The following is a 14108-nucleotide window of genomic DNA, read 5'->3' as shown; positions in this document are numbered from 1 at the left end:
TATTTTTAAAGCTAAAATGTAATAAAAAAAATTTATTATCTAATTTTTTAGTTGTCAAACTTCACTTGCTTGCATTTAAAATTGATTTTATTTTTTTGGTATGTTTCTCCCACCTTGCTTTAACATTTGTTATATGAGAAGAGGCAAAAAAGAATTTTTAAAATAACATAATTATCTAATAATATGAAAAATAATAGTAAGAAGAAATGATACATACCCAAAACATGATGTTGGTGGTAGTAAAATTTTGAGAAAATACATGTAGCTTTTCTATTATCTACTTACGGAAAAAGTAGAAAGTGATATCAATATGTTAGACAATATATACAAAAAAACATTAATTATATTATTTGATTTTATGTCAATATAATAATAAGTAAAAGCAAAGACAATAAGAACATTTACTTACTAGACAATAAGTACATATGTAACAACACCATCAAATCATATTGGATTCCAAAAAAATTCATTAGGGCTCAGTGAACCTTGGTGTGGAAGCAGTACTCAAATTTAATATCTATGGACAACTATTTGCAACACGATTAATGTATTTCATTTCAATAATTGAAATAGCCTAATATGCCTAAACTTGGAAAACATATGGAAATTCAACTAGACTGTATGCTTATTGTGGTATATTTCCTTTTTGTTACTTCTTACCTTGCAATTTTAACACTTGATTCTCTAAGGCCCATTGCAACCTAAAAAGAGTTCTTTTATAACAAATCTTACCCCATTAATATTTATTAAAAATTTCCAAACTATTAACAAGACTAGCTCATTGCATGTTTATTAATTTTTTATTTTTATTTTTTCCTTAGTAGAACATGCTCAAGAAAGTACAATAAAACTAACTTGACCATGTCTTCATCTTTAAGATTATTAAAATTTTTCTTTTACTTCTTGACCATGTTGAGGGATGGGACCAAAACTTAAACCACTAATCAAAATCCAAACTCATCTTGATTAAATCTTACTCCCTTCGACTTTATTAAAAACCACATTTTGTCATCCTTCTTTGTAAGACAATGACATAATAGCATGTGGTGTACAACTTAAGCTGAAAATTTAAGTTACAGAATAACCAAAAAATGCCCAATGCAAGGATTCTTGAGCATCTCTAATTGCTGTTTTTTTTTTTTTTTTTGAATATTTCCTATTACAGTGAGGTACAACAAACATGTAGTCTTTGTTCGGAACTACTCTTCTTCAAGTATTTTAACTATAAAACATGTCAAAGTAGTAGTAGTAGTAGTAGTAGTAGTAGTAGTAGTAGTAGTAGTAGTAGTATATAAATTAAACAAAATGAGGCTACTAAACATTTAATACAAATTTGTAAATGTTGTACAATAACATATTAACCAAATAACAATTTATTATTTTGAACATACTCTAATAGTTCCCAAAATCTTAAAAACATCAAGTAACAAACTTGATCCTACTCAAACACTATTGCATAACATCCTTAAAAAGTAAAAAAAAAAAAAAATCACTAAAATTTCATAAATTCTCTAAAAACTTATCCTTAATCATATACCATTTCATGAAATTGTTATATGTTTTATTCACTCCAAATATATAACTAACAATAATAGAGAACTAAACAAATTTATAAATATATAATTTATTATTTTGAATACACTTCAATAGCTCCCAAATTTTTAAAAGCATAAAGTAACAAACTTAACCTTACTCAAACACTATTGCATAATATCCCTAAAAATACAAAAGATCCTAAAAATTTCATAAATTTTCTAGAAACTAAACCCTAATCAAATATCACTACATTGAATATATCTAATTCACTCTAAATACAAGATTGATAATAATATAAAAAAATATTAATATGCGATTTATTATTTTCAACACACTTTGGTAGTTCCCAAATTTCTAAAAACATCAAGTAACAAACCTAACCCTACTCAAACACCATTGCATAATATCCTTAACAATTAAAAAAAAAATCCCTAAATTTTCACAAATTATTTGAAAACATATCCTTAATCACATGTCATTGCATGAGATCGTTACATATTTTTTATTCACTCCAAATACATAACTGACAATAATGGAGAACTAAAAAAAAATATATAAATATATACTTTATTATTTTGAATACACTTCAATAATTCCCAAAATTTTAAAAACATTAAGTAACAAACCTAATCCTACTCTAACATTATTCTATAACATCATTAAAAATTCCAAATTTTATAAAATGTAAAGACTACACTCACTGGCTTTGTAAATTCACTTTCTTCTTTCATTTGCAATTGAGATTTTTTCTTAGTAACTTTACTTTCTTTTTCCATTTGCAATTGGGATTTTTTCTTTTTGGCCACTATTTTAAACCTCTTCGACTTATCACTCTTCAATAAAAATCATTTTTTGTTTCCTGCTTGGAGATAAAATATAACTTCACAAAAAGAGAATGTGAAGCTTTTTAGTGTTTGAGAATGAAAGAAGGGATGAGAAGTGAGAAGCCTTTTAGTGTTGGGAATGATAGATGAGAAATTATCTAGGGCTCGTGGAGGAGAGACAGAGCACCTAAAAGAGAATGAAGTAAAATAAGTGTAAGGGGAAATAAAACCAAATGAGCACTTTTTGTCCTAATTAGATCATTTTGTATGCTTTTTGAGGGATGGGATACTTTTACAAATATGGTTCTTATTTCAACCCATTTAACCAAATAACCATTTTTTCATTATCACACAATAACCGATATATCATGATTTTCGGATTTATCCAGATTTTTTTTCTCTGTTTTTTGCCAAAGCTCAGTGTGGTTAATGAGGTTGGAATTTTGGTATTTTCCCTATTTGTGCAGTCAAAACGGTTAATTTTTTGGCCAAAATGAGAGTTGGGCGTAAGAGGGCTCGGGTTTGGTTTCGCCATGTGTAGAAATTAAGGCTTGTTTGATGGTGTTTTTTAAATTTTGTTTTTAAAAATTGTTTTCAAAATAGAGAACAAAAAAATTTCTAAAATTTTTAAAAAATAAAAGTGTTTGACAAGATGTTTCAAAAAATAATTGTTTAAAACAAAAAACAAAAAACTTGTTTGAACAAAAATAATTTATATTGTTTTTAAAACTGATTTCTTACTTTTATTTTGTAAAAATTTTATAAATTTAATTTGAAAAAAATATCAAATCAAATTCAAGTTAAGTTTTATTAAAAATTAAAAATTAAATCTACAATTTTGTATGAGTTGAAGACAAATAATTTATTTTTAATTATAAAATAAAATTTTATTCTAGTGAAACAAAAATTACTATAAGATAAAAATAATTTTAGGATTAATTTTTAATACAAGTCAAATAAGTACTTTAATTAATTTTATTTGAATTTCTTGATTTCTTATACTTGTTTTTAGAAATTGTTTTTAAGTCAAAGAACCATTTTTTTTTAATGTGTTATAGAAATAAAGATACTTGAAAAGTTGTTTTTGTAAAAGGATTTTAAAAACAAAAAGAGTTATTTGGATAAGTTGTTTTTATTTTTTTATTTTTTATTTTTTATTTGTAAAAACATTTTAAATTTACTTTATATAATATTAATTAATTAAATTTAATTGAAGACTTGTTGAAAATGAAAATAATTTTATAATTACAAATAAACTAAAAATAAACAGTTTTTAGTAAAACATAAATAGTGATATTATAATAAAAACATAAATTATATTTTTAGTGGAGAATATGGATATATATATATATATATATATATATATATATATATATATATATATATATATATATATATATATTCTATATGTTAGAAACATAAGGCTATTAACATCTTTGCATTTTTCTTTTGTTAAAAATGAATAATACTAATTATCAATAGTATTTTATTTAAAATAAATAATAAATAAATTTTTATTTTTTTAATATATAAATGAGTCAATTTTTTTATTACATATGTCCACATTTAGTGCTCAATTTTGAACATAATATTCTAAAATGTTTTGACTTGATCTACAATTAATTGGATTCATGTTTTTTTATTAAAAATTATTTTTACAAATTAAAGGATTTATTAAAATTATTAATTATATTTTACTTAATTTATAATCTATTTACCTAGTGATTTTTTTTTTTTTTAAAAAAAAATAGTTGTGTGCATAGGATAAATATTAAAGTCATTACTCATGGTATATCGTTTTCCTCTATTATCTTTTTTCAATGATTAAATTTATTTTTGAGTTCCAAATTATTTTTAAAAATCGTTAAACTCATTAATAAATTCAATAAAATGTGTTACTTGATTTGAAGTTCATTTTTCTAATGGAAAATTTTATAAAAGCATAATTATGTGTAGAAAAGAAATAATAGAGTCCTTATAAATCAATTTTTATTTATAATTTTTTTGTATTAATAAATTTATTATTTAAGGTTTAAATATTTTTAAAAAATTAATAGACTTGTTAACAAGTTCAAGACATTAAGTCTTGTTTAATTTGGAGTTAATTTGTCTAACGAAGAAAAAAATAATGATTATATGTAGAATAGAAATAGTAAAATGTATGTTTTTCTATTGTTTTTAAAAACCAGTGAAAACAACTTTTATTTGCTCTCTAAAAGTTATTCTCTATTTCACTTTATTTTTAAAAACAAAAAACAAAAAATAATAACTGTTATGAATTTTTAAAAATTGTTTTTTGTTTTTAAAAACAGAAATTTGTTTTTGAAAACTTCGCCAAACAAGCTCTAAGCTTTATCAAGTTGTTTTGTATTTACACCTAAATTTTATAAGTATTTAAAAATTAAAATATTAAAATATAATTTTAATGATTTTATTAGTTTTAATTATTTATTTTTAAATTTTTTTTAATTTATTATTGAAAGAATAAAAATCATGAGTTAAATACAATATATATATATATATATATATATATATATATATATATAGGAAAATAATTATACATATATTATAAAGTAGATAAATTATCATTTTATTATTAAATATATTTTCAAATTTGATAAATTATTATTTTAATATTAAATGTATTTTCAAATTTTATTGTATTATTATCAAATGTTACAAATTATATTATTCCTATATTGATTTCTTCGATAAAATAACTTTAATGTATGTATTGTTGCATCTTTTATCATGTCTTGATACAAATATTGTTTCCATCAAGATGAGATTTCTTCATCCAATAGTGTCATGAAACAACATTGGTTTTCATTTCAGTATTAAGAAGATCATTACAACATAATATATATAAATTATTCACATGAGAATTAGTAAAATCAATTACTTAATGTTATTTTAATATTGAGTGTATACTTCAAAATTTCATATTTCATAAGAGATTATTATTGAATATTACACATCATATCATACATATATCAATTTCCTTATCAAAACAACTTTAATATATGTATTATCATTTCTTTTATCATTCTTTGGAGCATTGTGGACTCTCATAATTCACTTATGTTTCCATTTGATAATGAGACTTGGTTTTTATTTGTGAAAAGCTGATTTTTTTGAAAAATTTGGAATGACCACTTATTTTTGTTTATTTTAAAGGAAAAACAAAATAGAAAATAAAACCTTATGTAACTCTTTTTTGAAGGAAAAACAAAATCTATGAAAAATTACTTTAGATTGGAGGGTCAAATTATTCTAGGGTCAAAATAAAGTAACAAACATGTAGTTACAAAATAAATTCAAATAAAATGGTTAAAAGGTGATCATGCTACAAGGGAAAATTTTGTCTAACACGTATAAGATGTCTAAAGTACAAATCAAGAGTCAAAGATGACTAGAAGCATGCCAGAATGGATTGAATTAACAAGTTCTTCAAAATGTACAGAAACAGGGCAACCAACAAATATGCATAAAATTAATCTAAATAAAATAGTTAGAGATGAGATAAAATTAAAGAAATAAAAAAAAATTACAACATATATAAGATGTTTATATCACAATTCAAAATCCCTAAAGGCCCAAACATACAACAAATAATCCAAACTCTTGCACAACAAGCATGCAAAGATTGAATTAATTCACAAGCTTAGCAAATAATTTTTGAACAATGTTAAAACCTCTTTATTCAAGAAGTCTAGAATATAGAGAAAAAAAATATCAAAATTGATTAAAAACCATGAACTTGATTAAAGTGATTAAAGTAATTAAAGTGATGTCACACTAACCATTTGGCAAAAATGTTGAGAAAAAAGAAAGAAAATATGAAAAAATACCTTGTTGATAGGGTCATAATAAAAGAACTTGTAAACAAAGGATTAAAGTGACATCACACTAGCCACCAATCACTCAATCCAACCATAAACAAGCAAACCATCTACCTCGACATGTCAGATTTATTGTGTTATAGGTGAGAGGTTCATCTAAGTACCAAAGTAGACACAAATTGAACATGGAACATATAGCATCGAGCACCACAAAGGAACATGGCAAAAAAAAAATTAACAAGGTAGATTTTAGGTTTATTTAATGGGATAGATTTTAGGTTTCTTTTTGTTTAATATGTATAGTTTTTGGATGACATGGGAAAAATTTTTTATTGTTGAATGTGTATACTTTTTGGATAGCATAGGAAGCATTTTCTTTTTTTCTTTTTTTTGTAATATCATACAATGTCTTGCTTTTGTAATGAATGTTAAAGATAAAACTTCCAAGTTTTTAAAATATAAAAAAATTAAGCAATGAAACCAAGTTCATAAGGGTACTTTTGTTGATTCTTTTGTTTGTTAATGACAACTGCATTATATTCCTCTATAGGCTATCTCAATGGCAAAGCTATGAGAATGTGCTCTAGGAAGGGAATAAATAAAAGAATTATTTTAGGGGGGGGGGGGGGGGGTGTTAAAGATAAGGAGAGACAATGGTATATAGTGTAGTGGAAAGCATGTTTTCTCCTTAAACAGAGAGTCAAGGGTTTAAAACCCTTATTATGATATTATATTTTTTAGGAGGGCATGTGCCCCCTCTTGGGCCTTAGCTGGCTTCGCTAATGGGCTATATCCCCGTCTTCGCTTCCACTTTAATTACCTTTTTAGTATTGAAGTTTAGGAGTATGCATGAAAGTGAGAAGTGGGATGCTATTCCTACTAAGATTATAACTAGTTTTCATTTAGAAGCTATTTATGTTGTTAAAATAGTTAGGTGTCAAATATGCTTGTTAGGATCATGAAGTCGTTTTACTACTTTCACTATAAAGTGAGTTATATTTCCCTTTGGAAAATGTCATTTTAAAAGAAAAAGATGGAATGATATTTTATTTTTCCCAAAAATCTAAGCAAAGATTTATTGTTAAACCCAACACATTTAATTAGGTATGAATCAAGATTGTCTACCCACCTGCTACTATGATACAATGCGTTAATTGATCTATGCTTTCTTTGGTTATTTCAACTATGGAACAAGTCTCTGCTAACTAGGTTAAGGGAAGCATGACAATTAATCAATAGATCGGGGATACTAAGAAAAAACAAAGATAATTTCATGAAAAGGGGATTAGCATACCTGAGCTGCATCCCAAAGTGCTTTCATGAAAACATCAAATTTAGTTTAACAAACATAGCATACAACATGCATTCGATCCATTCAAACAATCATGTAATAACCAAAGCATACAAAGCAATAATATATATCAGAATTTTCACACTCAAAGTTTGCATATTTGCATAATTAAAGGGATAAAAGGTGTGAGAGACGTACCTGGATAACATGAGTAACTTATAGCTTGCTTACATGTAACGAAATAGGGTTAGAACAATTCAAGATAACAAATAACTATGATGTAAAACACTATTATATATGACATGTATAGCTAAAAAGAAATGAAAGAATCCAAACGAATATCATCTATCACCTAGGACATGCATACAAGCTTATTGTTAAATTTAAACTAATGCTCAAGATATCTATAAGTATCAAAGTTAGTAACTAAGAAAAAAAAACATGCAACAAGGGGCGGAACAACTGTATTCACTTGAAAAAAAATTCCTAAAAAAATTTTTACAAACATTATTTTGTCATGGGAAAAAAAATCAAAAAACATACTCATTGTGTCTACATTAGAGAATAAAAGCCAAAACCAAGTCAAGATATGTCAAACAACACTAGATTAAATAATAAAGCAAGTATTGTACAAGGACCTCAGCATGCAATTAGAATAGGAAGGTTCACAAAATAAATCCTAAAAATTATGTAGAATGTGAATTTAATTACAAAAAAATTCAGGGAACCTCTTCTGTATGTCTAGATTATCACCCAAAATCTCAAATAATTTAATAAAGTTCCAATTTATTCCAGTTTACAAAAACATCCCTAAAGGTCTAAACCAAGGTAGAATTCAATAGCATGCATAAACTGATTTTTTAAACTAATATAGACGTGCTACAAAAATCATACAGAAAATAATGCAACATGATTAGCATGTCTATTTTACAAAATAATAATAAATTCAAGGTTAGAAGGCACACACATCAAATTTAAAAGCAACCAAACAACCCTTATGTTCAAAATTAGGGTAGTGCAACAAGTACAGAAAAGGAAAATTATATCTTTCAATTAGGAAAACTATTTTCATTGTTTTATGTGTCTAAAATCAATTTAATGAAGTCTATAATCAAGTAGAGATATCAAATAAAATTTACAAGGTCATTTAGTGATTTATTTTTACAAAAAAATTTTGAGTGTCTAAAACTAGGTAAAAACAAAACCCCTAAAAGTCTCATTTGTATCTTCCATTTCAGAATTGCTTTTTAACTCAAACAAAGTTCTAAATTTATGTTCAAGATGCCTAAAATATCATACAATCACTGGAAAAATTTTAGAGACATCATAAATAGATCAAATTGAATTTTCTTTTTAGAGACACAGTAAATTGAATAAGCTAAGGACAAAAGGATTTTGAAAAATGATTTTATGTAAGGGTTCCACCAATTCCCCAATTGAAGTACACAAATCTAGCCTATGTATTTCCATCTATTTGGAACTACAATCTTGGATTCATGTGTCTCTCAAAACCAAATTTTTATTGAAAATAAAATAGTGCAAATTGAATGGGATATAGTTGCATATTTTTGAAGAAAAAAAAGAAGAAAGGTTTTGATTTTAATGATTCTAAATGAATTTTTGAAATATATTTTCAAAGGGATCTTTTGAGAAAAATATTTTCTTTTAAAATGAAAAAAAAAAATTAATTTGAAAACAACAAAACATAAGAACCAAAATTCCAAGAAAACAAAATCACAAAGTAAAATTTTTTACAACCAAGCAAACTAAAGTGGTGAGAGTAGAGGCCAATTTTCAATATTTTCCAAATGCCTTAGAAAAATCAAATTAAGCAAAGGATCATCAAAGTGATAAATTAATGATTTTTAGATCAAATAAACTAATATGATATCGATCAAGAATTATCAAAGATCAATCAAACACATAAATTGAGAATAACAATCAAGAACTAATAGAAGAACAATTAAGCTAATTAACTAAAATTTTGGAAAACACATAAAATAAATATTGATGGATCAAAGACTAAAACTAATAGGCATGAAACATAATAAAAATATAAGATGGGATCAACTAAATCAATTAACTAGAAATCCATAAAACACATAAAATAAATATTGATGGATCAAAGGCTAAAACTAACAAACTTGAAAAATAAAAATTATAACATGAGATCAACTAAATCAATTAATTAAAATTCCAAAAAATACACAAGATAAATATTGATGAATCAAAGTTCAAAACATGAGATCAACTAAATTAATTAACTAAAAATCCATAAAACACACAAACTAAATATTTGATGTATCAAAACTAAAATTACCAAATTTGAAGACACAAAAACAATAATGTGAAATTAACTAAATTAATTAACTGAAAATCCAAAAAACACACAAACTAAACATTTGATGGATCAAAACTAAAATTAACCAAAATTCAAACTTTCAAAACTAATACAATGAATCAAAATTAAACTTTCAAAATTATGACTTTTCAAGCTAACATGATGAAGAATTAAAAAAAAAAAAAAAAAAAAAAAGCTAAACAAAGCTCAGACTTTTCAAACAAATATAACGAAGAATCGAAAAAAGAATTCCATTTTTTCAAACTAAAATAATACATCGAAACTAAATTCAACAAAAATTGTAACTTCCAAACTAAAACAATGAATCAACATTAAATAGAAACAATGATTATAATTTTTCAAACTATCATAAAAAAATCAAAACTAGATCAAAACAAATTTTCAAATTTTCAAACTAACGTAAAGAATCTAGATGAAATTAAACAAAATTTAAGCTTTTCCAACTAACATAATGAACCAAATTAAATTGAAAACAAAAAAAATTCAAACTTTTCCAATCTAAATAATGAATGAATAAATAAATAAAGTAAATAATAATAATAACTTACTTATGGATGCGCGTTGCACTTTCATGGTGCGTTGTAGAGCTATCTTCTTAATGGTGGGCTGCTTGTTATGTTCTTGTGCGTGGACTCCCTCAATATCCTTTTTTGGAGCTATTTGTGTTAAGCTATAGCTAAATTCAGTTAGGAAGTTAGTTAACCAAAGTAATTGTAACTATAGTTAGTTAGTAACTACAGTCAGTTGGTAACTAAAGTTAGATTCCAGAAACTTAGATATAAAAGCACATGTAGAGCAATCAATTAGATATATAAAAAATTTGTTTTCACTCTTTCAATTACAGAATCTTCCAACATTCATCTTCTTTTTCTTTGTTCCTTGTTTATGCTACAACCTTCTTTCTTTTATTTTCTTCAATAAAACATAGTATCAGAGCTCCATTGACACACATCTAAAATGGTGACTCATCACATCGATCCTTCTGTAACATAAATGTCCTCACCAGAACTTTAATCTCCAACAAGGAAACTCATGACCAATTTCCTCAATTCTTATAGGAAAATTTTCTTTTACGCTTCATCGGATCTCGGTGAAGCTAGAAAGAAAAAACTACACAATATGGCGATATCAGGTATTACCAGTAGCTAGAGCACATCGACTAGATCAAATTCTCACTAGAAAGCTACCAAAACCTCTAAGATTCTCTCAATCAACATCTGATGATTCATCTCAACCTACATCCAATCTAGATTATGATCAATGGATAATTTTAGATCAATTTTTGTTGAGTTGGATTCTTGCTTCCATATTTGAAGCTATGTATGGTCATGTGATTCATTGCCAAACATCAGCCGAAGTGTGGAGTGTTCTTGAAATTTTTTTTGTCTTAGATTCAAAGAAAAGAACTCTTCAACTACGTTTCATGCTACAATCATTAAAGAAAGGTGCTCTAAGCATAAGTGACTATGTGCTAAAAATGAGAAACATAGCAAATATGCTCTCTACCTTAGGGAAACCCATACCAGATGAAGATTTAATTCTTTACATTCTAGGTAGATTAGGACCAGAATTTGAAAAAATTGTTGTGAATATTACATCTAGGTCTGAGACAATTTCTCTACAAGAAATCCATTATTTCCTACAAAGCCATGAGGTTCATCTCGAGCAACTATCAACAACCTTTGTTATTAATATTTCACCAACAACACATGTTACAGTTGAAGGTGTTCAAAGTTTTAGCACTAATAATGGATAGTTCAAACACCCAAGTAACAAAAATTCTCATCCTAGAAATGTACATAATCTACAAGCTTTAAGAATTGTTTGTCAATTGTGTGGAAAAATGGGACACACTACTTTCCACCATTTTGATGGGTACTCCCAATCTCCAACATGTCCACAAAATCAATAGTTTTTATCCCCTCTTCAACTACAACAACTTCAACATTGGCCATCTCCACTACAACCTCAAATGTAGTCACAAATGTAGCCTCAAAATCAATCTCAATTTCAACATTATTCCACAAGGCCACTGGTACCATCATATCCAATTCAAAATTCACAACAACAACATGACTCAACAAACATGTCTTCTCATGCTTATATTGTTGCTCTGGATCTTGAATCAAACTCTTTGTGGTTTGTTGACAATAGTGCCACTCAACACATGACCATTGATTCCAATAATCTTGATATCTATGATCACTACTTTGACACAAGTAATGTTGTGGTGGGACATGGACAAACACTAGATATATCTAGTGTTGGTCATACTTCTTTTCCTTCACATAAATCTTCCAAGTCATTACATCTTACCAATGTACTTCATGTACCTCAAATCACTAAGAACCTAATCAGTGTAGATAAATTCACTCAAGATAATGATGTTATTCTTGAGTTCGACTCTCATTACTGTTTTGTTAAGAACAAGAAGTCCAAAGAGATATTACTCTAAGGTAGCCTTAAAGAAGGCTTGTGTCAGCTAAATATCTCCAAGATCCCATCTAACAGGCAGTTTGCAAGTTTCTCTAAAGGTGTAAAAGTGTTCCTACCTCATCTAGCTACTACTCCATCTACCATCAACAAGCAACCAACTACTCCTTCATTTGTTGAATATAACCTACAAGTAAATAAAACCAAATCTACAAGTTGTGTAGAAGACTCCAACACTGGTGTTGGTCACTTATGGCACCAAAGACTAGGTCATCCATGCAATAAAACTTGGTCTCTATTGCTTGATAGACTAGGCATTAAATCTAAGCTCCAAAATGAATTCAATTTTTGTAATGTTTGTCCTTTAGGCAAGGCAAAACAATTTCCATTTCCTACTACTATTAATAAAACACAGGCTCCATTTGAACTAGTTTTTTCGGATGTGTCAGGGGCCCTACACATATAGCTTCATGTGATGGGTGCAAATATTACATTGCATTTGTAGATGCTTTTATAAACTATACTTGGGTTTATTCCATGCAACAAAAGTCCCAAACAACATCAATTGTCCTGTAGTTCATAGCATTGGTTGATCAAAAATTTCCTACCAAACTTAAGTGTCTACAAACTAACTAGGATGGAGAGTTTCGCCCCCTTCAATCTCCACTGCAAAAGAAGACATTCTCTTCTGTCATCCCTATCCTCATGTTCATCAGAATGGAAAGATGGAACAAAAGCATAGAAGCATTGTAGAAATTAGCTTGAATTTTTTGCCTCAAACTCAATTGTCATTTACTTTTTGGTGGCATGTCTTCTCTACAACAACCTACCTTCTTAATAGACTAGCAACTCCAAGTTTGCATGGTAAGATTTCCTATGAACTCTTGTTTAAATCCTCACCTGATTTTTTTATTTTTGAAGACTTTTGATTGTTCCTACTATCCATACCTCCGACCTTACAATAACCATAAATTGGAATATTAGTCTACTCAATGCACTTTTATTGGATATAGTCTCTCCCATAAAGGATACTTGTGTTTGCATCCTTCTAGGAAAGTTCATATTTCAAGAAGTGTTCTTTTTTATGAAAAGACATTTCCTTATTCATCTCTACCAATGAATGGTTCTAGTCCTACTCCACACACTTCATCCACATCATTCATTATACCTTTTTTACAAACCATGTCACAGACCTCTTCTCATCCTTCCTTGTGTTCAGCTACATTAAGACCAGTGTCTCCCTCTATACCTTTACCTCCTACATCAGCTTCCTCTCTTCATCCCATGACCACTCATTTAAAGGTGGGTACATTTAAACCTAAACTACTCCCAGACCATATTACATACCTGTCTACTACCATTTCACCCTCAAACCAGCTTCCTAACACTGTCAGTCAAGCATTGAAAAATCACAATTGGTACACAACTATGCTTGAAGAATATCAAGCCTTAGTCTGGAATACTTAGACCTTGGTTCTCTTTCATCCATCCATGAATGTCATAGACAATGCATGGATTTTTCATGTCAAATATAATTCTGATGGTACCATACAATGGAAAAATGCTAGATTAGTAGCCAAAGGGTTTCAACAATATGCAGGTTTGGAATTTACTAATACATTTAGTTTGGTGATCAAAGCTTCTACTATTAGAGTCATTTTTACACTAGTTGTAACATATAATTGGGAGATTCATCAGATTGATTTCAACAATGCCTTCCTCAATGAAGACATTGCAAAAACCATTTATATTTCCCAACCAGCTGGATTTGTTAGCGCATTTCATCCCCAACATGTCTGTAAGCTACAAAAAGCATTATA

This window comes from Vitis vinifera, chromosome 10, assembly GCF_030704535.1.
Source record: "Vitis vinifera cultivar Pinot Noir 40024 chromosome 10, ASM3070453v1".
NCBI lineage: Eukaryota > Viridiplantae > Streptophyta > Magnoliopsida > Vitales > Vitaceae > Vitis > Vitis vinifera.
Note: the sequence above shows the minus strand (reverse complement) of the source record.